Raw genomic sequence first — 25,116 nt, forward strand, 5'->3', positions numbered from 1 at the left:
CCTTGCTCCATTTCACCCCAGGGCTTGCAGAAACGGAACCAGGAACCACTGGGCTTGCTAGGAATCAATAGAGAGTTCTTCTGGATCAGGTGAGTCCAATATTCGGGGTGAATCCAGAAATTGTGGTGGGGGAAAAGCCACACCTCTTAAATGGCTTTGACCTTGTGCCTAGAGGTCACGACACATTGACAGGCAGGGTTCTTGGACCAGTTTTTTGGTATTCTGTATATTGAAATTGGCCACAAGTGAATCCGAGCCCCTAAAATGACTTTCCTTTATATTTTCTGTTGGTTTTATTGGATGAGGGCCCAGGAGTTCTGGGGTGTTCCTGACAGGTGTCCCTGATTCAGGTGATAATCAGGAAATTTGGGATTGTGTTTTTTCAAGTCCTGTGCTTCCGACAGCATTAGCATTGCTTTCTAGCTGCCTGGAAGACATGCAGGGCCTCTCGTGCAGAAAAGTAGCATCTCTGGGTGATTCAGAAAGGACAGAGCAGTGAGAGTCCACCTTGTGTTATCCAGACATCTTCAAGTGGCGAGCCAAGTTTTGGATACCTGCCTTTTTGTCTTCTGTCCCCTACCTTCTCCTTCTTGCCCTGGAGAGACAAATTAAACACCAGTGGACAGAGCAAGCATCTCCAGGTCTTGTTCAGCTTGCTATTGTTAGCTCCTCTAAATGAGCCCTAGAGGGGCTACTGGGTTAAGCCACTACTGTGGTGCCTGTGGTGTTGGCATCTCATATAGGTACCAGCTTGAGTCCTGGCTGCTACACTTCCAATCCAGATCCTTGCTAATGCATCTGGGAAAGTGGCAGAAGATGGACCAAGTACTTGGGTCCCTGCACTCACATGGGAGACCCAGACAGAATTGCAGCCCTGGACCTAGTTGGCCATTTGGGGATTAAACCAGCAGATGAGATGGAGAATATCTCTCTCTCGCTCACTCTTATTTTTGTAGATCCCCTCTTTTAAAAAATCTTTTATTTATTTATTTATTTATTTATTTATTTATTTATTTATTTATTTTTAGTATCATTTTATGACATCATTCCATAGGCTCCTGGGATTTCCCTTATCTCCACCTCAATTACCCCCCCCCCGAGTTTCCCTATATCATTACTAAAGTATAGTTCTTCATACACAGTCGTATGTCCATCATTGCGGGCATGGACAATGGCAGAGTCCAGCATCCCATTGTCAAGATATTGTATACAGTTTCATTGCAAGTCCATCTTTGTCTGGAAGTAGAAATGCAACTACATTGTATCCTCACATCTGGATATGTTAGTCTCCATTTCACAGTTACTGTACATCCCCTTAAATGAAAAGCCAAAACAAAAAAATCTTTTTTTAAAGATTTGTTTATTTTTCCTAGAAAGTCAGATTTACAGAGAGAAAGAGATACAGAAAGAAAGATCTCCTATCCTCTGATTCACTCCCCAAGTGGCCACAACGGCCAAAGCTGAATCAATCTGTAGTCCGGATCCAGAAGTTTCTTCCAGGTCCCCACAGGTACAGGGTCCTAAGGCTTTGGGCTGTCCTAGACTGCTTTCCCAGGCCACAAACAGAGATATGGCTTCCCCTTTCAAGTAAACTGCATTGAATTTAAAAATTCAGATCTACCGGGCAAGGTGATTGGAGAGCCGTGTGTGGCCTCAGAATTGCTGCTGCTGCTGGAATATCAAGCGAGTGACTGGGAGTGGAAGCTTACAGGTCAGAAAAGCCCATTGTTGTGTCTGGATGTCTAGCTGAAGTCAGAGTCAGCGAGCAGTTTCCTGCAAGAGGCCTCCTGGCTAGGGAGCAGGCAGACCAGTTCCTGATATAATTTTTTTCAGATGAATTTTCAGAGATTCAGAAAACAGCTGAATAAAATCCCTAAACCTACCACAGGCTCTTGTGTTCATTAAAAACAGGGCTGATTCTTATCCTACAAAAACAAACCATTGCTCCATGCTGGGGTCTCGTGTGTTAGTGTTCAATGCTGGGATACTATGGCTTTGGGAAAAAATCACTTTCTGATAAGCCCAGGGAGGTGTGGTGACTTCGGTTGCAAATGTGAATCCAGCATGATGGTATTCTTGGAGGATCTATGTTGGCTGATGGGAACTCTTCATGCTGTTACACTTAATAGAAGATGCTGTCCGATATAACATGTATATACCTCTTGAAAATGATTGATGCACTACTCCCTCATATTAAATGAACAGTAATGTCTCCTTAAAGGTTAAATCAAATGAAAAAAAATCAAGTTTGACTTCTTTAAGACTAATTCATATTGAATAACCTCTCACTCAGTGCTGTAATGGGTACCTTCTAAGGCACCAGGAGTACACAAGCATCTATGTTATGGGACCAACCCCTTGGAAAGACAGATAGCACACACACACATAGGTACTGGGGGAAACAAACTCACACAATGATGCTGAGTTCTGGAAATACTGAACAGGTGCAGAGGCCCAAATGGTGTGTCCTTTAACACACACACACACACACACACACACACACACCAGAAACTGGTCTGTGGGACAGGGGGTTAATCCAACACATGTAAGGCTGTCATTGCATATTAGCACTGGTTTTTGTGTCCTAGTTTCTCTGCTTCACATCTAAGCTCCCTGCTAATGCATTTGGGAAAGCAAGAGAAGATGGGCCCAGTACTTTGGCCCCTGCCACCCATGTGGGAGACCAGGATGGAGATTCAGGCACTGGGGTATGAGTTCCTGATTTCAGGCTGTCCCAACCCCAGCCACTGTGATCACTTGAAGAGTAAAGCAGCCGGGTGGAAGATTTCTCGCTTTCCCTTCCTTCCTTCCTTCCTCCCTCCCTCTCTCCCTCTCTCCTCTGTCATTCTGCCTTTCCAATAAATAAATACAATCTTTTTGAAAAATTACAAGGCTTCTTCTAATGAAAAAGTCTGGAAGATACTATCTTAAGCAAATAAACTTTACATTGCCAAGGGCATTCTTGTTATATTGTGCACAAAATTGCTTCATGGAAACCTCAGTGTGAGATCTCACTGACCATGCTGCTGTTAGCTGCAGGATTCCTGTCCTAGCGTTTTATTGGTCTCTTTCTCTCCATCAATGTGTGTGTGTGTGTGTGTGTGTGAGAGAGAGAGAGAGAGAGAGAGAATTTTAGGCAAAAAGGATATTATCTTACTGATGCAATATACTTAATATGTCCTGAATATTAAAGTAGGAAATAAAAAATTCTTAGCATAGGGATAATATTTTAATAATTCTAACACTAAATAAATCTGAACAAATTCTGATGTCATGCCCATACACTCATTTGCAGGTATGATTACTTTGAGAAACAACAACAAAAAAACCTCATATAGCTGTTTCCACTTTTGTAAATAAAATAAAGGTCTGGTATCATGACCATGGTTGGTAGGAAACAATAGGAATCAACCAGAGAGGTGCCATTATTAGAATGTGTTTTTGCTCTTGAACTCATGCAATTCAGTCACCAGAGCCTTACCCTAGTGACAATAAGAAGGGGGAAACAATTCACTTATGGTATGGAGAGGAGTTACATTCAGGAGAGGACCATCACGGATATAGTTGTTAAGCTCCTGTGATTGAATCCTGGACAGTTAAACTGGACCGCCACCTGTCTCTCACATGAGCACAACTCTGCCAGTGGGAACACCATCAGCAAAGGTTGAGCCAAAGGGCCACCAACCTCATCTTGGACTGTGAGCCTCCACAGCCACGAGCCAAAAAGAAGCCTCCTTTCTGTGCAAAGTTAGCTTGTTTTGGGGAGCTTGCTATAGTCATGCAAAGCTGGCTAATAGGAAAGACTTTTTTTTTAAGCTTTAATATCATAAAGAAGTGCTAACCAGGTAAGTATGACTCAGGAATGAATGCTACCCAGGCTCTGTGAGCTGCTCTGTGTCTTTTTAGTTTCTAATATTTTTAGATTATGTACTTTCCACAGAGTACCTATGTGTCCATTTCTTGTTAGCAACTGTAACAAGTTAAAACATATGTAGTAGGGCCCGGCGGAGTGGCCTAGCAGCTAAAGTCCTCGCCTAATCCCGGCAGCTCCACTTCCCATCCAGCTCGCTGCTTGTGGCCTGGGAAAGCAGTCGAGGACGGCCCAATGCATTGGGACACTGCACCCGCGTGGGCGACCCGGAAAAGTTTCCTGGTTCCTGGCTTCGGATCGGCACAGCACCGGCCGTTGTGGCTCACTTGGGGAGTGAATCATCAAATGGAAGATGTTCCTCTGTCTCTCCTCCTCTCTGTATATCTGACTTTGTAATAAAAAAATAAATAAATCTTTTTAAAAAAATAAATAAAAACAGATGTAGTAACCGAAAACAATAAAAATTCATTTTCTCACAGTTTTGGAGGCTCCCCATCTGAAATCGGGTTCCCTGAAGTGACAGAGGGGTCAGCTGGGCCAACTCCCTCCAGGGGCACAGGGAAGCCCCTCTCTTGGCACATCCAGAGGCTGCCGGAGTCCCTCGGGTTGTGGCCACCACATCATCCCAATCTCTGCCTCACTTCCTCTTTCATATGGCAGTCTCCCTGTGCCTTTCTCTCCCAACCACTCAATTCTTGAGTTCATCAACATGCAAAGTCCTTTCTTACCACATAGGAATATTTACAACTTCCAGAAATTACGATGTGGCTCTCTTGGGAGCTGTCCTCCAGGTTATTATATCTCTGATGTGGAATATTTCAAAATAATGAATCTATGTTCCACCTAAGTTAAACAACTCACCCAAAGTCATGCAAGCTGCACTTCATAGCTCCAGGATTCTAAAAACCTCAGTTCTTTTTCTCACCCACAAAGGCCTCCAAAAATGAGGAAACATTAAAATAATGGAATAAGTGTCATGGTCTCTGTGATTTGCTAGCTTACTCATCTATGCGTGTATTAAAAAATTGAAAACATTTTAATGGCCCTCCAAAAGGACTGGAAGGTTTCATGAGCGGGACATTCGGAAACATATGCCAGCAGCCTGTGCAAACCGGCGAGGTCTTCTGGTGAAACCAAATGGCTGCTCTCCACGTGAGTTACAGAAAATAGCAGCTATCAAAAAAAATCCTATTGCAGGCGGTACTTATAAAATTTCCTTTAAAGATTTAATAAACATATGGCATGCATTTAGTTCAGTCTTTAAGATGATGGAAAGAGAAAGGGAGAATCTTAGTTCTCCTGCTTGGATGATTTTCAGCATTAGCTGTGATTAAGAAATGGAAGCATTTTCCCTTTCTTTTAATAAATTGTAAACCCAAGGAATTATTTCTCTAGGTGATTGCTGCCTGTCATCTGGCCAACATGTTTCAATGCAATCATTTATGAATTACACTTAAGCTCTATGCAAAAGTCTCTGTTGGGCTACAAACATGTTTTAATGGTCTGATGATGAGGGTGGTGGTGTAATTTATTGAGTCTTCAATGCATTATAGGAGTTGTTATAAGTGGCTTATAACTATTATTTCATGTGGGAAGCATTCTTATTTTCATTGTACAGAGAAGTAAACTGGAGTTCGGATAAATTGTCCAAGGAGAGTGCTATGGTTGGCCTCAACCTCTAGATCATTGAAATATAGCACAAAATATAGCATTGTATAAAAATATAATAATGTTTATTCATATATTGTGATAGGTAATTAGTAATACAATTTGTCTACAAGTTTTGAGATATACACACATATTTATATACGGGAATGATTTAAAACATTTATGGAAATGGATTTACAAAATAAATTTGGGCGCAAAATTTCAAAATTGATGAGGTAGTCTTTTTTATATTTATTTTCATGTCATTTTGGAAGATCCTATAAAATACATAGATTTCAAAACATTTTTACAGCAAAGTAAATTTGTTTCTTTTTGACATTTAAAAAAATTTGTTTTATTTTTACTGTTTTTTTATTTTTATAATCTTACTTAGTTGATTAGAGTACAAAAGGCCAAGGAAAGTGGGTAAGACCATTGTTTCCACACTAATATCATCATTTTTCCCCCTGCTTCTGGGGTCAGGGGAGAAACAAAAGGAGAAGCCCTACCCAGCCTCCCACCCATCCTAGGTCCCCTATGTGAGGCATGCTCCGAGGGTCCTGCTCAAGTAGTTTTGATAATTCAGCAGTTCTGAATTGCTGCCAATTTCACCATTCCAAGCAGGATTAAATGTATTCAGAATCCACTGGCTGACATAATCTTCATGGTTGGGGTTTTGAGATCAGCAGTTCAGTTGGATGGATCTCCAAACAAACTTCGTCTGAGGTGATCCCAGACTTGATACTTGTGTGAGTTTGCCAATACAGGGTCCGGCACTATCTGTCGCCCCCATCAGCGCTAATGCACATGCTGGTTGTTGCAATTGCTGGGTTAATTCTGTTTCCAGCCCTGTCTTGCATGTGAACTGATGGGTATTGCAGCCCAGCCCGATCCTGCCCACTTCATACTCGGCCCTCACACAAACCAGTGGGAGCTGCAGCCTAGTTGGGGGCGACTCTCCATAACCCCCAACAGGCCTGCCCCCTACCCTGGTTCCCATGCATGCCAGTATGTACCGCAGACTTGTTCAGTCTGTCCCATATCTCATTTAGCTCTTGTACATGTCAACGGGCATTGAAGCCTAGTTCAACCCAACCAACCCTGTTATCTAGCCCACACACATACTGGCAGCTGCCTTTCTGTCTAGCCACCCCTGCCCTCTTTTTGACATTTTTTTAAAGATTTGTTTATATTTATTGGAAAGGCAGATATACAGAGAGGATGAGAGACAGAGAGATCTTCTATCTGATGATTCACTCCCCAAGTGATCACAGTGGCTGGAGCTGAGCCGATCTGAAGCTAGCAGACCAGAACCTCTTCTAGGTTTCCCAAATGGATGCAGCATCTCCAGGCCACAAGCAGGGAGCTGAATGGGAAGCAGAGCTGCTGGGGTTAGAATCAGTGTTCATATGAGATCCTTGTGCATGTAAGATGAGGACTTTAGTTACTAGGCTACTGCACTAGGGCCTCTTTTTTTATTGGAAAGGCAGATTTACAGAGAGAAGGAGAGACAGAAAAGTCTTCCATCCGCTGGTCCACTCTCCAAATGACTGCCGTTGCTGGAGCTGAGCTGATCCGAAGCCAGGAGCTTCTTCTGGGTCCCACAAGCAGGGAGCTAGATGGGAAGGGGAGCAGCCAGGACATGAACCTGCACCTACATGGGATGCTGACATCTGTAGATGGAGCATGAACCAGTTGAGCCAGAATGCTGGCCCTATCACATGTATTGGGGAGGGTGGGGAAGTGAATGTCTCGGTCCACAGGAGTGGAGGTGGGTCCAGCTGGACTCCATGCTGGGGTTCCAGGAACAGAAGCCTGATTGCTCTTGCTCCTTCCTAACTCACCACAAGGAGGTGGCCCAAGGACAGGGGGCCCCCTTGCTCACCCAGGGATATACTCTGAGTCACCCAGCTCACAAACAGTGGCGCTGTGTTTTCACCCATGAACCTGTGGAGTAATTGATGGCCCTATAACTCTGATTGTGGCATAGGCAGAGGGGTCATCATTTTTTGTGGGCTTTGCCCAACAGGAAGTATTATTGATAGATAAATAGGACACACAAAGAAGTGAACATCTAAGATGCAAAAACAGAAGCTGGCAAAGTGCCTACTTTAAATTTAATTATGTCACCTGCATTGGCTCAAATGTCTTGACAATATGCTAAATTCCAAACACACTTGCGGGTGGGGTAGGGTGCAGTGAGTAGTGGATTTTAGAGCTTGGCCAAATGAGCACATAATGAAACAATCTAGGAGAATCAAGATGGCAGAATAGGGTAAGGACACATTCAAATGGACGGAGAAACATTTAATCAGGATGAAGCAGAGAGGACACATTCCAGGAAATAAGAGAGGACAGAACAACAGCAGAGGAGTACCTGGAGACGGACAGATACAGGAAAGCAGCAAAAACAAGGGTGTGGTGTTGCAACAACTGATAATCGAGCAATTCAGCTAATGGTGATCTGAAACTCCACCAGCAGCTGAAACTCCACCAGCAACCAGGTGGGAAGGGACTTTCACTGGGAACTTGGGAGGTGAACCCAGACAAAGAACTGACCATCCTGCTGGTCTGTTTCTTTTGACCAGGAGCAGAGACAGAGCAGCAGATCACAGACAGTGTGAGAACAGGGTGGATTTCACAGCTCAGTTAGCCCCCTAGAGCCGACTGGGCACCATTTTGCCTAACGTGGCAAAGGCAAGGGAAAGGACTGAGCATGCGCTGAGCTGGGAGTGAACTTATTTCTGACTCAGTGAACTGCAGCAATGGGATATTCTACAGGTTCCACACAAGACAGGTCTGGGTAGCTCTTAGACCTGACGGACAGCAGATCAAGAACTCTAGTAGAGGCATGTCAGGTGCCATTTTGTACACTGTGGCAAAAGCTTAGGACTGCAGGGGACAACAGTGAACTGTGCATGTGCTGAGCTTGCGAGAGCTCACTGAGTTCAGCGAATTGCACTGGTCCCACCGGAAAATAATACCGACTGTGAAATCGTATGGGTCAAAATATGTCCATGTGGCACCCAGACCTAAGGTCCAACAGGTTCTGGCAAGATCAGCACCATTAACAATCTAGCTATTTAGGACACCTGGTGTCTCCCTAATCCTGGGAACTGCTCCAACCAGAAGTGGGAGAAAGGTTGTACAGACAACAGTGCAACCTCAGCACAACAGCACAGGAGGTGGAGAGTGGTGAGCCAGGAGCTGGGGCTACAGAGACCATGGTGGAAATCTAACATAAAAACCCACACCTGGAACTTGCTGGAGGGAGTGGCACAATTGGCTGCAAGTAAAGAGCTGTGTACCAAAATTGAACTGTAGACCTGTGAGTGACACAGCTTAGAAAACTGCCCCAAGGAGAAGACTCTGCTATCTAGAAGTACAATGACCAAGAGCAAAAGAAGACACAAAGGCAAAATGATTATCACTGAAGACTCCCCTGCAAAGGAGCAAAACCCTATGCCAACCTCAGAATTAACTGAGGAAGACATCAAAAAAACGGGGGACACAGCATTCAGAAAACTCATTATAAAGCTTCTTATCAACAATGAGAAGCACATACAGGAGTTCAAAGAATTTAAGGAGCATTTTACTCAAGCAATAGCAGCAATAAAGCAAATCAAGGCTGATACATCAGAAATTAAAGACACAGTAGAGCAAATTAAAAGTACAGTGGAGAGTCTCCAAAATAGAGTGAAGGAAGCAGAAGAAAGAATCTCAGAACTGGAAGATATTTCCTGTCACCAGGGGGAAGCAAACAAAAAGTTGGAAGCAGAGTTGGATCAGGCCAAAAGAAGTATTCCAGAATTGAAAGACACTATCAAGAGGCCAAACATGAGAGTTATGGGAGTCCCAGAAGGTGCTGAAAGAGAAACTGGGTTTATAAAGGTATTTAATGAAATAATAAGAGAAAATTCCCGTAATCTAGAGAAAGAATTGGGAAACAAGATCCAGGAGGGGCACAGAACTCCCAACAGGCTTGACCAAAAGAGATCTTCACCACGACATATGATCATCAAGCTCTCTTCAATCGAACATAAGGAAAAGATCCTTAAATGTGCACGTGAAAAAAATCAACTGACATACAAAGGAATGCCAATTAAACTCACAGGAGACCTCTCACAGGAAATTCTACAGGCAAGAAGAGAATGGAGTGACATATTTCAGATTCTAAAAGAAAAAAAAATTGTCGGCCCAGGATAACATATCCAGCAAAGCTTTCTTTTGTCTTTGAAAATGAAATAAAATTCTTCCTCAGTAAAGAAAAGTTACAAGAATTTCCCTGTTCCAACCCTGCCCTACAAATGATACTTCAAGATGTTCTCTTGACAGAGAAGAGGAATAGCACCCAACAAAACCAAAGGCAAATGTGAAGAACATCCCAGTAAAATGACAACAGAATACTAAACCAATGAACAACCCATTCTTAAAATGACAGGACCAAAGTACCACCCATACATATTAAACCCTGAAAGTAATTGACTTACTTTCAATCAAATGTCATAGATTTGTAGACTGGATTAAAAAGCAAAACCCATCTATTTGTTGTCTAGAGGAGACACATTTCACCAACAAAAAATAGTGGAAACTATCTCATGGATTTTGATGTTTTTGTTTTTGTTAGTTTAATCTCTTCAAAACAGTTTCTTCTGATTAAATTATTCAATGACTCGTAGATCATACAGTAGCATTTTCTTCGAGAAGGTTCTTGATTTTCTTTTTCATTTCTTCAGCAACACATTAATCAGTCAGTAGTATGTTATTTAACTTCATGGTGTTGTTAATTTCTTTTTTCTTCCTGATGTTGATATTGTTTTGTGGCTTTTCATTTAAGGGGATGTATAATAGCTGTGTAATGGAGACTGTCATATCTAGTCATGTTATTCAATTTCATGGCATTGTAAATTTCTATTTTAGTCCTATTGTTAAAAAAAATGGAACAATCTACCTTTTCAAGCTTTTTCAAAGATTTGGCAAGTTTGTCCATACACTCTCATAGAGGGTTATAGAGTATGATTTGAACAATTCTGGCACCAATTCCTAGCATGTTGTAGCACAACACACAAGACACCCATGGTGGCTACTAGGTTCTAGCACACACCTACTTTGGCATCACAATGTTTTCAGTTTGCTTCACAGTTGCAGGTATAAAAGGCAAGCAGGTGTTCCAGAGCACTGGTGTTCTAAACAGGGTCACTACCACATGTACAGCCACGAGTGTCCAACTACAATCCCCACAAACAGGAAGCCCCAGTGGCTTTTCTTCCAACTGTGAGCTTCAAAATTCAGCAGTAGCACAGGTTGCTCCTGACTTTCTTCCGGAAACATTTCTGGAGCTGCCCCACCTCCTCCTTGCATTTCCTGAACAAATCATCTAATTCCATTTTCCACACAAGGGGGTCTATCCAAGCAGAGATTTCTCATTTTCTTGATGAAGATAAGAAGAACATGGAAACTATGTTCCACAGTGTCTTCACAAATCATGAACTCTCTTTTATCTATTTTTACTTCTTTCTGACTTCCAGGCCTTGAATTCATCCATGCTGCGGATACGTCAGAATCAGACAGGTCTCCAACTCTTAATCAGTTACCTCCTTCAGATGACCATCAGCCTCTCTCTTGGAATAATCACTTTGAATTTGTCTTTCTCCTTTCTTAAATTTTTTTTTACATTTTCTCTTGAAAGCTCCCCTCCTGCTTCCCCTGTCTCTTCTCCTTCCGCTTCCGTCACCCACCCCTGCCCTCCTCTGGCTCATTCCTCTTTACCTCTCCTTACCTCCTCCTGTTGCTTAGGCAGAGAGGGGACAAAGTGAGATGGACAGACATCTTTCATGTGCTGATTCACTTCCCTGAATTCCTGCAGTACACAAGACAGGAATTCACTGTAGCTTTCCTCCATGGCAGGGCTTTCATATATATCTAAAATTCAAATGTATATATATATATATACAATATATGTAATACAATTTCTTATAGACTGGTATCCCCCCCCCCCAAACTCCCACCCCTGACAAATTTTCCCCATTTTACTACAGTGGTATAGTCTTTCATATGGAATCATTATTCCAACAGACTCTTATTTAAGCGTACCCCGACATTGCTGGTACAATGTCAGCCTTTCCAGCATCCCATTGTCTACATATGTCCAACAGTTTCATTGGGAATCCATCCTTCATCTGGAAGAAGGGATGCATGTTGCATTATACCCCCGGCTTTCTACTTGAGCCATCATTGTTGCCTCTTGGGATGCACATTGGCAGGAAGCTGGAATGGGAAGCGGAACTAGGAGTTTAACCAAGGCACTTCAATAAGGGATATGATTGTTTCAAGCAGCATACTTTTAAAATGATTTATTTTATTTTATTTTAAAAGCAGATTTTACAGAGAGAGGAAAGACAGAGCTCTCCCATCTGCTGCTTCACTCCCCACATGGCCACAGTGTTCAGAGCTGAGCCCATCCAAAGCCAAGGGCTAGGCGCTTCTTCTGGGTTTCCCAAGAGGGTGCAGGAGCCCAAGGACTTGAACCATCCTTGGTTACTTTCCTAGGCCAAAAGCAGGGAGTAGGACGAGAAGTGGAGCAGCCAAGAACACAAACCGGTGCCCATATGGGATGCCAGTGTGTAGGCAGAGGATCAGCTTGCTCCAGCATTGCTCTGGTCCCCAAGCAACATTAACTGCTGCGTAAAACATCCATCCTATGTCTTTCCATTCTTGGTTAACAACTTCTTAATGCCCTTTTCAATATTTCAATACCGGTTGATAATGATGCTTCCCTCCATAAATGAAATTCCGATGTGGTATAACATCTAAATAAAAGTAGTTTTTAGGTTTCAAGCTGGGCTATCCATAATGGCTAACAATGTGAGATATTGTGTGTGGTTATTTATTCCTTCTGCATATTGTCTTGGGTGAAGACTCTATTAAAATATTCTGTTTTTACTTAGATTACAAATTTCCTTACTCCTTGGCTTCAATAACTCCTTACATAGTTGGGATATAAGTTCCCTGTCAGATATATGATTTGAAATATTTTATTCAAGTCTGTAGCTTGTTTTTTTCACGAAGAAAGATTTCAATTTTGATGAATTCCATTATAATTTTCAAGTGGATGATGGCTTTGGTGTAGTGTCTCAAAAATTCTTCAATAAATGTCATGAAGATTTATTTTTGTTTTCTTTAAAAAAATTTTATAGTTTCTCATATTTAGATCTATTATGCATTTTTAATTATTTTATATAAAGTATAAGTTTTAATTAAACATTTTATCTATTAAATTATTTTATCACCATGTGCTGAAAAAATACCCATTTTTCACTGATTTGTCACTGTGCTTTTGTCAAAAATCTGTTGCCCATATTCATATAAGTCTCTTTTTGGATTTCTGCTTTTTTTCTGTATTAATCAGTTTGTATCTTTTTTTTCAAATGTCATTATCTTGGTTATTGTGGGTTTTTAACAAAATGTTTGAAATTGGATATATATATATATATCTCCAACTTAAGTGTACACACACAAATATACAGGAATAGAAAGAAGCTGAGTGATAAATAGATAAATAAAAAGGAATGCTAAGAATGTTCTAAAGTTCCAAAGAGACAGGAAAGGATGAAGAACAAATGCAAGGACTACGCTGAAAACAAATATTAAAATAAGATTCCCAAATCCATTCCTGCAAAGAATTACACAAAAGATACACTATGCAAAATATACCAATTACAAGTTAGAAATTATGAAAATATTTTTAAAAACTACTTAGTGATATTTGTGAGAAACTTATTTGAAACCAAATGATGTAAGTAAGCTCAGTCTAAATAAGATGCAAAAAAAAGGCATCATGAAAGTATGGCTGAAAAAGCTGAAGCGACTCTGTTGCAGACAAAGCAGCGTTCAGAGTGGATACAGTCACCAGCAATGACTAAGAGCTAGCTGATGATGAGGGGGTCAGTTCATCCTGGAGATGTCACAGTCTTTAGCGTGTGTGCACCTAGTGACAGAACTTTGAAATAATCTAAGATTCACAAAAGTAGAAGGAGGAGTAATGGCAGCTGTAGTTAGAAATTTCAGTACTCCTATGTAGTAACAGGAAGAACTGACAGAAAATCATCAAAGTTCTAGAAGAACGGAGCGGTGCGATCCACTACTCGGGTCTAAGTAACGTTTACAGTCATTGTATCATCAGGGTACCCATTCTTTCAGAGACACATGGAGCACGAAGTAAGACAGATCACATCTTAGGTCATAAAAGATGAACAAAATTATGCAAAAACAGGAAATCAGACAAAGTATACTCTAACGTGTAAGTAAGCTACAAATCAACAACAGGGTAACAGGAAGAAAAGTCTCTAAATATTTAGACATCAGACAACATTCCTCTAAATAATGAGAAAGAGTGAGAGAGAGAGGAGTCTTTAATAAGATGGCAAAATAATTTTAATTAAATAAAAAATGAGAACACATCATATGCCAATGTATGAGGTAAGTGAAAGCAAAGCTTTGAGGAAGTTCATAACCCTACATGCCTGTGTTAGAAAACAAATACTTCAAGTAATTGTTTAAGCTCCCCCCTTTAAAAAGAACGGAAGAAACTGAACGTAAAAAGAAAGAGGAATATTAAATACAGTGGTAGAAGTAAAAGAAACTGAAAACAAGAAATCATAGAGGCAAACTCGGATACTGGAAGCTGGTGCTTTAGAAAAAATCAATAATATCGGAAATGTGCAACAACAATGATGTAGAAGGAGTGAAGTGTTGGGACAGGCTCCACTGACATTAAGTGACAGTAAGAGGACTGTAGATAATCATGAATAATATTTTTTGGTCCGTTAAAGTGGAACAGTTCTTTGAGAAACCACAAATTACCTAAACTCACTTAAAATGGCTTAGACAATTTCATAACCCTACTGCTTTGAACAAAACTGAAGTTGCAGTTTAAAAATGCTTGGAAGGGCTGGTACCGTAGCTCACTGGCTATGCTCCACCTACAGGTGCCAGCATCACATATGGGCACCAACTCATGCCCAGCCCGCTGCCCACATTTTATCTAGCTCCCTGCTTGTGGCCTAAGACAGCAGCGTGGGGAATGGCCCAAAGCCTTGGGACCCTGCACCCACGTGGGAGACCCCGAAGAAGCTCCTGCTCCTGGGTTTGGATTGGCTCAGCTGTAGCCATTTGGGGAGTGAACTAGCAGATCTTTCTGTCTTTCCTTCTTTCTCTAAATCTGCCTTTCCAGTAAAAAAAATATTAAAAATAAATGTTCTGAAAAATTTCTCCAGGGCCAAGAGAATTTCACTATAATTTTTTGTCAGACATTTAAAAAATAAATTGTATCAATTCTGTAATATCCTTTCCAAAAAGTAGAAAGAGGATTTACTTCCCAGCACAATGCGACGTTGTAATTGCTCTGATTTTTAAGATCAGAGAACTGGTAGAGTGCTTCAAAAAAAAGGAGAGTTGAAGGATAAGTTTATTTTGGTATAAAAAAATGAAGGTTGAAAGTCATGCATCGTGAGACCTTCAAAAAGTTCACGAAAATTCATGTTATGAAAAAAACTGTGGATTAAAAAATTTGTATCAACACAAACTTATCTTTTAATTTGATCTTCCCGTGAGCTTTCTGAAGTACTGTTTTATAAGAATGAGTGATTGAGAGAGAGCAAGAAGGACAAAAATTACAGACTAATATCACCCATGAGCATGGATGAAAAATACTAACTTAGAAAAAACAAATTGTACCCGAGTGTATAAAAAAGAAGAATGCGCTGCAGCAATGAAGTATATAGAAGTTATCTTAGGAATGTAAAACTAGCTCAATGGTCAAAGCCTACCAGTGCAATCCATCAAATCAGCAACCTCAAGACAGAAAACTACGTGATGACCTCAGCTGAAGTGGAACAGCCATTTGAGCAAATTCAGCAACCGTCCTTGACCTAAACGGTCTGCACACTAAGAAAAGAACTTCCTCAACCGTCTAAACAGCGTCTACCAAGAAATCTTTACAACTGACATCCTCATTCATAGTGTAACACTTCATGTTTCACCCCAAAGATGTGGAGTTGGCCAGTGATATCCTCATCACTCCTGTTCAACATTATGCTGAGTTTCCCAGCCCAGGCAACACAAAGTAGCAAGCAGAAAACACCAAGGCGTTGTGTCTTACATGGCATGGAGGCACAATGAAGGTAAAAATGACTGACTTTTGGAGGATATTATTTTGAATGGAAGGAAAACAGTGTAACTATGTCAGGCAGATGAATGGCCATGGGTTATTATTATTTTTTTCCTTATGCAAGGAAAATTCCCTAGGTATTCCCTAGTGAAGAGGAGGTTGATAGAAACTAGGAACAAAGGAGATAGAATCTTTTTCTGGTGGATGTAGAAATACAATTCTATAAATTTATGAGCAGCCAAAGAAAGTCAAAGGAGAAACACACACACACACACACAAAAAGAAAGGCACAAGTCCCGTATATGAGGAAACAACAAGCTTCTGTTTTTTCATCACTAGGAAGTAGAGAAGCAAAGGGTTAAGATTTCTTGTTGTTTAGACTTCTTGGAAAAGGTGCTTTCTTGTCTCTGGGACCTGATATTTTTATATCTTTCTCTAAGTCTTTGAAAATGCAAAGCCATGGTAACAGCGGTGTTATCCTTTGTTGTTTAAATAAACTTGAAAGTTCTATTTTTGATTGAAAAAACAATAATTGAGGGCAAATTCATACTTATCTGTGTTTCTCATTTCAGTGCTCTTAGGGGGACGTTCAGTTTTTGGCACCCAAGCTGTTGGATGTAGGTAGTGCTTAAGACCCTGTTCTTTTTGCAGTTGGAATTCGAGCCTGGGGAATGACCGTGTGCCCTTAGACAAGTTACCCAAGCGTTCTTGCTGTTTCGGTTTCCCAAAGTGCAAAGCGCAGAAGTGATCCTATGCCCTACTGGAGCACTTGCTTTAGGAAGTGAATGGGTAACACTCGTAAGGTGCCTGGAAGAATGGCAGGCACCAAGCAAGCACAGGTGTTAACTCTCAGTCAAGACCACCATCACCTTCCACGTGGTGATACATGATCTGAAATGAGCGCATGCACACACACACACACACACACACAGAGGAGTGGGGAGGCAGAGTAACAAAAGCAAAAATCGTACCTTGAAAACCCATACTTTTATTGTGACAGTAAATATGCCATGGGTGATATTTCTTGTTTTTAAGACTCTGCCTAAGTACTCAGTGGGAGGTAGAATTAGAAATATGGAGAAATTCAGGCGAGAAAACAGATTTTGAAGGAAAACCAGAATTGGCTATTAAAGGAAGAAATAATTTTATCTGCCTTATATCCACAATCCCTACCCCCACCCCCCGATTCTGCTACTCTTTCAGCATAAAATAAGATGGTAATTCAGACCCTGGACAACTTGGATCCCGAATAATCAGAAATTGTGTGGGTTTTTTTGTTTGTTTTCATCTTCCATGTATTGACTTTTGTGTTCCTCTAAGGGGACACCACACCTTCCTAGACAACTTGGATTAGTCTTGGCCAATGACTGTCTATGTTTGAGAGGTAAACACTCACTCTCTGATATATAGAAAGCTAGATGTTCACCATGTCATTGTCTTCATATTCTGGGCACACAGATAAATAATTCCTACAAGGAAGAGTTGCCCTGGAAGTGGGTACTGCGCACTGGGTTAAGCAACTACTTGGGATGCTGCAGCCTATATCAGAGTGCCTGGATGGAACTGCAGCTTCTGGTCCAGCTTCCTGCTAATGCACTTAAGAAGGAGCCAGGTGGCGGTTTGAGTACTTGAGTTACTGCTACTCATGGAGGTGATCCAGATGGAGTTCCTGGTTCCTGGTTTCAGTCTAGTCTAGTTCCAGCTGTTGTGTCCATTTGTGAAGTGAACCAGCCGATGGCCAATCTCTCTGACTTTGACATGTATGTATGTATCTCCTTGTGGCTTGGTTTTGTATGTGGTTCCAAGTGAGCCGTTTTATCTCAAAATAAGAACTGTTCTGCTCCTTAACATTTCTTTCCTCCCAAGCAGATGTGGCCTAAAGAGTTGTCAGAGGCAGAGTTGTGAGATAGGATTTTAGCTCCCCAAAGATGTAACACAGTCTTACTCCTCTACCAGCCTACGTTGAACTGTGATGGAGAAATAAATCTTAATTGTACTTGGCTGCAACTCTTTGTTGTAGAGTTACTTTAACCTAACTAAACACTACTTGGACTCTGTCATCCTGGATCCTTTCTCTCTGGTTCTACAGAGTACAGTTTCCCCTTAACTGCAGTAGAAAATTCTGAGTCCCAAGGTTGTGCCTTTGGGGCCAGATGCATGGCAGTGCAGGGCAAGCAAAGCCTTTCACATGGTCCAGCCAGGCTTCTGGAAGCTGCAAAAGAATATTTTGGGCCAAAGACCTAACTAAAAATAGTTCGTTTTTTCCTTGTCACTTTTGCCTATTTGTCCCTCCCCACATTAAGAAATAACAACCCTGGGAGAAAGTCATTTTAGGCTGTTTCAAGACCCTCAGACCAATGTGCACCACCTTGGGTAATCTCTGATTATTATTGGAATACCAAAGATGCAAAGAAGTAAACAAGCAACTGTTAAGTAATTAGAAAGCCATGAGGATACATCAAACAGCTCAAAGCAAAAGATAAGTTTATGTTCATACAAAAATATTTGAAATCCGTACATAAGAGGGAGCTTCAAGACATTTATGAAGTGTGTGTATTATGAAAAAAATGCTCATGGATTTCAAAGTTTGCACAAAATAACTTATTCCTTAATTCTCCTTTTCTATAAATTTTTTTTAAAGATTTATTTTTATTACAAAGTCAGATATACAAAGAGCAGGAGAGACAGAGAGGAAGATCTTCCATCTGATGTTTCACTCCCCAAGTGAGCCACAACGGGCCGGTACGCGCCAATCCGATGCTGGGAACCAGGAACCTCTTCCAGGTCTCCCACGTGGGTGCAGGGTCCCAAAGCTTTGGGCCGTCTTCCACTTCTTTCCCAGGCCACAAGCAGCGAGCTGGATGGGAAGTGGAGCTGCCGGGATTAGAACCGGCGCCCATATGGGATCCCGGTGCGTTCAAGGTGAGGACTTTAGCTGCTAGGCCACGCCGCCGGGCCCTTTTTCTATAAATTTTTAAGCATCCTTGTATACATCAAATGAAAGACTTTAAGAAGCCTTATAACTATGTGCAATTGGTTCATGAATCTTCTCTCTGATAGACTTGAAGGTAATGTTACTCTATGCACTGAAGCACAATGAATTATATATTCTGGTTTCTTCTACTTAGGAATTGGTGTGGGAAATGGGAATAAACCATGAAAACTACATTATAGAAGACAGAAAATAATCACAATCCAGGTTACTTATTGGAAGGACTTCTGAGACTCAAGAACAGCAACCATTTTAGGAGCATTTTTCCTGGATCTCTAAGAAGGATGGATAACTAATAGCTTCAATAGGCTTTTAAATGAAAACATTGGACAATGATAGTTTTTACTGTCCCTTTAAGGCATTTTGACTGGGGTGCCACAGTCACAGTGTGGTAACTGGCACATCGCAGACTTTGTCTTATTCATCCACAGGGTAAAAATGGAAATGAATCATGGATTAGATTTATAGCCACTGAATTTATTGAGCAAGACCCAAATTCTTGTTCTAAGGCCCCTCCCTACCTAAATAAAAGTGAAATTAAAATAAACTTGAACTTGAGCTTCCAACTGCAAGTGTGTTGGCTTTAGTTAAAAGTCCACTGGTTCTGTGAACGAGCAAGGCTGACTTTGTATCACATCACAGTCAAGATCACTAGATAACGATACTGTGGAATCTCTTCAGCTTGCTGTGTCCTTCCATGATGTTTCCCCCAAGCAGAATCTCTGGTGATGATGATAAAGATGATAATTAAAGATTGACATAACCAAAAAAGTTACTCTTTATTAAGCTCCTAGTATTGTTCCCAAATTTCCTTGAAAATAAGAATTACTAGACTATGCTTAGTAAATAGATGTATTACTAGGCCAAATCTCACATTAATCACAGTTCTAGAAGACACGTTTAGGAAAGTTGGTGGTGGGGGGTCACTGTTCCAGGCTCTCTGTGTGTGAAGAAATGTATATGCATTACCACAGTTGATTCTCATAAAGATTTTTGGAGGCACATTGTTTTCTTAAACCTCTCATACTGAAGAGAACCAAAGGGGAACTTTGGAGGTGAGATGTACGTGTTCTTGCTTTGAAGTATAGATATGGTGCAGAATGGACCGATGCATTCCCTTACACAAATTCTGAGATGTGGATGGGTTTTCCACTGCCAGAGGAGGGAGGGAGGGCAGGAAGGGAATGAGATTACCCAAAGCATAGTTTGCTCTTTTTTCTATTTTGCAAATTGGGTGTCTGTAACGTAAACCCAAGTAGGGGAAAATAAATCTTAGCCCTGGTGATGGTTTTGCAGGCAGAGTCATCTGTTTCAAAATAGGACAGAATTACAACCAGCTGGTAGTGATTTTCAAATACTGACCCCTACGGAAAAGGGTGAGAATTCACCAGAAAGTCTATTTCTTGCCCGGGGTGCCAGGCTGTGTTTCCCTTGCCAGGTGACATGGATGCTAAGGGATTTTTGTTTTTGCTTTTCTTTTTAATTTGGTTAGTAACCACAAGCCACACTGTTCCAGCATTTTGAATACAGCATTTGTAAGGTTGAAAACAGAAGAAGGGTACAGAATGTGCAACATTTTCTAGTTCATTGTTCCACATCCTTAAAAAAACAAAAACAAAACCCTGCTTTCTCCAAGGTAGCAACCGTAATAATACCATTCTTTCTGCAATTTACAATGCAGAAAGAAAGGAAGCATTATTGGTACCACCCGATCTTTATTCATCTGTGGTACAGTATGAAGCAGCCCAGTGGTAAGATGCTTTCTATCTGAATAGACAACTGTGTCCTGTTTCCCACCTGCTATGACATGAATGATGTTCCCCTCTAACACCAAAATGCAGGTCAAAGTCCTCAAGTTCCAATACCTGTCAATGCAACCTTTTTTGGGAATAGGGTCTCTGGAGATTTAATCAGATTAAGATGAGGTTGCTAGAGGAGGCCATGACCCAGATAGAAGACATCCCTTGGATTACCCAGCACACAGGGAGAACACCATGTGGGGATGGACGCAAAGATTGGGGTGATGGATCTACTGCCAAAGAGCACCAGGCATGGTCACTTCACCAGAAGCAAGAGAAAAGCAGGGATCAGATGATCCCACAGCAGGAATCCACAGCCCACACCCAGATTGCATGCCTCTGGTATCCAGGCAGTAAAAGAAGTTTCCAGGCAGTGAAAGAAATTTCCGTTGTTTGAAGCCACCCAGTCTGTGGTCCTTTGGGACTGTAGCCCCAAGAAACGAATCCACCACCTCTATGAAAACTGTTCACTCAAGAACTCTGTGTAATATTACACATAAAATTTCACAAAAACACTTCATCTGACAACTGTTATAAATATGAAAAATATGATCACATGAAAGATAGTAGATGTTTTCAAGAGGACAGCGAAGCTACTCTGATGGAGAAAGAGAAAGATTTATCACACAGAGCTTCGGTTCCTCGTCCGAAGGCCATGACATTGGCCAGCTCTGTCCCACAGGTCATAGTTACCCTGCCTTCTGTCCGTGGGCAGTCCCTGAGTTCAGAGTAGTTCTTACATTTTTATAAAGTCCTTGAATGTGAGCCCAGCTCCCAGGGTTGGGGGAAGGGGGACTCAAAGAGTCTTGCAAGCTGACAAAGAACCAAATGGAGGATTCTAGGTTCTCCCAACACTGTGCGGGATAGACCCCCCTACCCTGTTGCCTAATTCAGTTCATTATCTGTAGCTAGTTACCCACTTTTTTTTTCTTTTTAGTATTTGATTTGTTTGAATGGCAGAGCAAGCAAGCAGGAGAGAGAATCTTCCATCCAGTAGTTTACTTTCAAGTGACCGACAGGAGTCAGGATCTCCATCTAGGTATCCTACAGAGCTGGTGAGGACTCAAGCATTCGGGCCATTATTTGTTGCTTCTGGGCTACATTAGCAATGAGCTAGATTGTAAGTGGAATAGCTGGGTCATGAGTCTGCACTCCAATATGGGATGCAGATTTCCCAAGCGGTATTTTAACCTAGTGTGCTATTTTGACCACCCTTCCCTGTATTTTCTATTATTACTATCATTATTGCCCTTTACAAGTAAATCCTGCCAACTTCCAGCTTAGATCAGTGCTTTATAACATTATTATTATGTTTAAATGTACAACACTAAGATTTAAAACAGATAGAAGCATGAAGTTTCTCTCTAGATGAAGCAGGAACCCCCATCTTGAATTGTCCAACTCAACCACTTAAAAGGAACCCAGTTTCACTGAGTAGTCATTACAGTAATATTGACAACAATCAACTGAGTACTCACCATGTTTTCACTAACGCTGAACATTTCCTATATGTTCTTGAACTCAGTCTTCAAAGTAATCCAGTGCAAGGTGCACTATTAACGCATTCCCATCTTTATATATACCATCCAAATGGAGCTTATGGAATTAAATAAGCTGGACCACATTTCATAAATAGCAGACATAGAATTCACACTGTCGTCCCTCTGGTTATTGCATTGCTAGCTACGCCACATGACTATACCCAAATTAAGCCATTCTCAGGTGGCTTAAGAGTCCCGAGAGTCCAGGAAATTGAAGGGGAATGTCTAGGACCATGAAGTAGCTGGGTCAATGACTCAGTCTGGAGTCCATCTCCCAGCTTCTGATGAGATGCTCTTCCCACCTGCCCATTGGGGTTTTTTATCCTGGCCGAGTGTGGATTGAAATGGACACAGACCAGTTGATTCTAAAACAGAAAAGATTGGCAGGTTTCAGGGAGGGGAAAGTTCTCACATTTTCATTCTCATCCTCACCTTGTTCGATGAGTGTGAGCATGTGAAACTTGGAATGAGGAAGGGGAGGGCAGCAGTGATGCTGGCATCCAACACTGGAACACTCGTTTAAGTCCCAGCTGCTCTGCTTCTGATCTAGCTCCCTGCTAATGTGCCTGGGAAAGCAGCAAAAAGATGATGCAAGTCCTTAGTGGCCCCTGCCAGCTATGTGGGAAATCTGGATGGAGTTCCAGGTTCTTGGATTTGGCTTGGTTCAGCACTGGGTGTTGCAGTCATCTGGGCAATCTCTCTCTCTCTCTCTCTCTCTCTCTCTAGCTATCTTCCAAATAAACAAACAAAAAACCCCCACAAATTTTTAAAGAAATCCAAATGAGTGGATCATTGTCTCTCTCTGTTTCTCCTAATGTCCCTGAAGTGGCTCCTCTTCAGCAGGGATGGGTCTCAGCTCTCAGGAGAGGCCTGATACATGTTTGACCCACTTGCTGCCAGCAGTAGTCAGTAAGCATATTCCCCATATTGACTCGCACCATTTGGCTAGCCCATCTCAAACTTGGCTTGGCTCCTCAGCTTCCTTCTGGCTCTTTGTGCCCCACAATGGAAGCAGGATTCTGTCTTCCAACTCAGGTACTAGCTCTCTAGGAATCAGCATTTCTATGCCAGACTCCAGGAACCCCTTCATGGATGTAGCCTGATGCCTTTTTAACCAGTCCACAGAATAATTCTACCCAGACTTTATCTGTAGGTAGAATCTTTCCCCCCACCTCCTTTTTCCTTTTTTAGGATTTATTTATTTGAAAGGTAGAGTTATAGAAGGGAGAGATGGAGAGAGAGATTGTACATCAGTTGGTTCACACCCCAAAATGACCTCAGTGGCCAGGGAAGAGCTAGGCTGAAGTCAGGAACGTGGAGCTTCTGCTGGGTCGCCCGAGTGGGTGCTGAGACTCAAGCACTTCAGCCATCTTACAACTGCTTTTTCAGAGACATTAGCAGGGAGCTGGAGCAGAGGTGGAGCAGCTGGGACTTGAACCAGCACCTACAGGGCATGCCAGCACATGTAGGCAACAGCTTCATGCGCTGTGCCACAGGATGCTCTGTGAGGTTTGCATATTTGAGTAATTCAACACAGCCTCATCTTAGGGAACAGTAACACATTCTTCTCCTGTGAAAGTCTAAATGTGATGTGTCCATTTTCTCTGCTGTATGCTTCAACCAGGTTGTCGCAACCATAGCAACGATGGCTTTAATGGGAGACGTTTGTAGTAGTGATAGTCAGAATTGTGTGTTTAAGCCACTAAGTATTAGATATGACATTGTTACATGGATAGTGTTGTAAAACTCACTTTACAGATGAGGAAATGGAAGTTTCCAAAGCTTCAGCAACTAGTCCCTGGGGCAGAACCAGTGAACCTGGACACAAGCAGGAAGCTGGGAGCCAGATTTAAACAGCCACCTTTATCAACTCCTCTGTCGGCACTGGTTCTTGGTGCCTTAGGTTCTGAAACTCATGCGAGAGCATCACCTCCGTTTTCTCTGGCATTTCCTGTGTTTTCTCCTCAACTCAGTCTTCCGTAAATCTTCAGGGAAGGGAAAATCAGCAAACAGTGGAGTCCTATTTTCAGCTTTTGAGTACCACGTCTCAGGTTCTGGTTATAAAACAAAGATCTGAACGATAAGATGGAAAAGCTGGCAAACGTTACCTCCAGACCAGACAAGACGCTTCAAGTCTGAAGAGGAGGAGAGCCAGTGAAGCCAGGAGACCTCAGGAGGAGGGGTGGGCCCTGGAAGGTGTTGTGAGCACCCGTTACCTGTCCCCTGTCGCATGGCAAGCCCCCCTGTAAGGGTTGTGATAGAATACTCAGATGGGATCGAAGGTGGATAATAAGCCAGGTCCTGCCCCCGCCCCCTGGGGATGTTAGATGAGGACAGTCTGACTTGACTGAGATTATATCTCTATGATTAAGCCAACTTGGGACAGCAAATAGAAATTAAGCCGACTGATAGAAAAAAAATGAATGTTGCACTTTGTACACAGCCAAGGTCAGACCTTGTATGTACCCCACACATTTTCTACCTCTTCTTGTACACAGAGCCCACCCTCCCCCAATGTGCCCACTGTCCCAGGGATTCATTGGTTAGCCCCAGAGTATAGTATTTTGATTACAGAGTGGGAAATTCAGTTGTCCAGGGGATTCAACTGATAAGTAGGGGGGGAAATACATCAGGAATCAAGTGAAAAATAAAGCAAAAGGAAAGAAGAAGAAGAAAAAAAAAACCCACGTGATAAGAAACACAGTAGACTTCTGCAAAGTTTAGCCTTTGAGTCACAATTATCCTGTAATTATATATTTTTTCCTCTTTCTTATGATCACCGTGATCATTTTAAAGACTATTTATTTGTGAGGCCAGGAGACGGAGGAGAGAGATGGAGACAGAAACGGAGAGCTACCATCCCCTGGTCTGTTCTCCAAATGCCAGCAATGGCCAGAGTTGGGCCAGGGTCAAAGCCAGAAGCCAGAACCCCATCCAGATCTCCCACAGGGGTGGCACAGGCCCAATCCCTTGAGCTATCACCTACGACCTCCCAGGAAGTTTGCAGCAAAGCCAAGCACTTAGACGTGGGATGTGGCTGTCCTAACGGCCGTCTAAGCTGCTAGACCAAACACCTGCTAAACCAAACACCTGCTCTT

Source organism: Ochotona princeps, chromosome 17 (genome assembly GCF_030435755.1).
Source record: "Ochotona princeps isolate mOchPri1 chromosome 17, mOchPri1.hap1, whole genome shotgun sequence".
Classification (NCBI taxonomy): Eukaryota; Metazoa; Chordata; class Mammalia; order Lagomorpha; family Ochotonidae; genus Ochotona; species Ochotona princeps.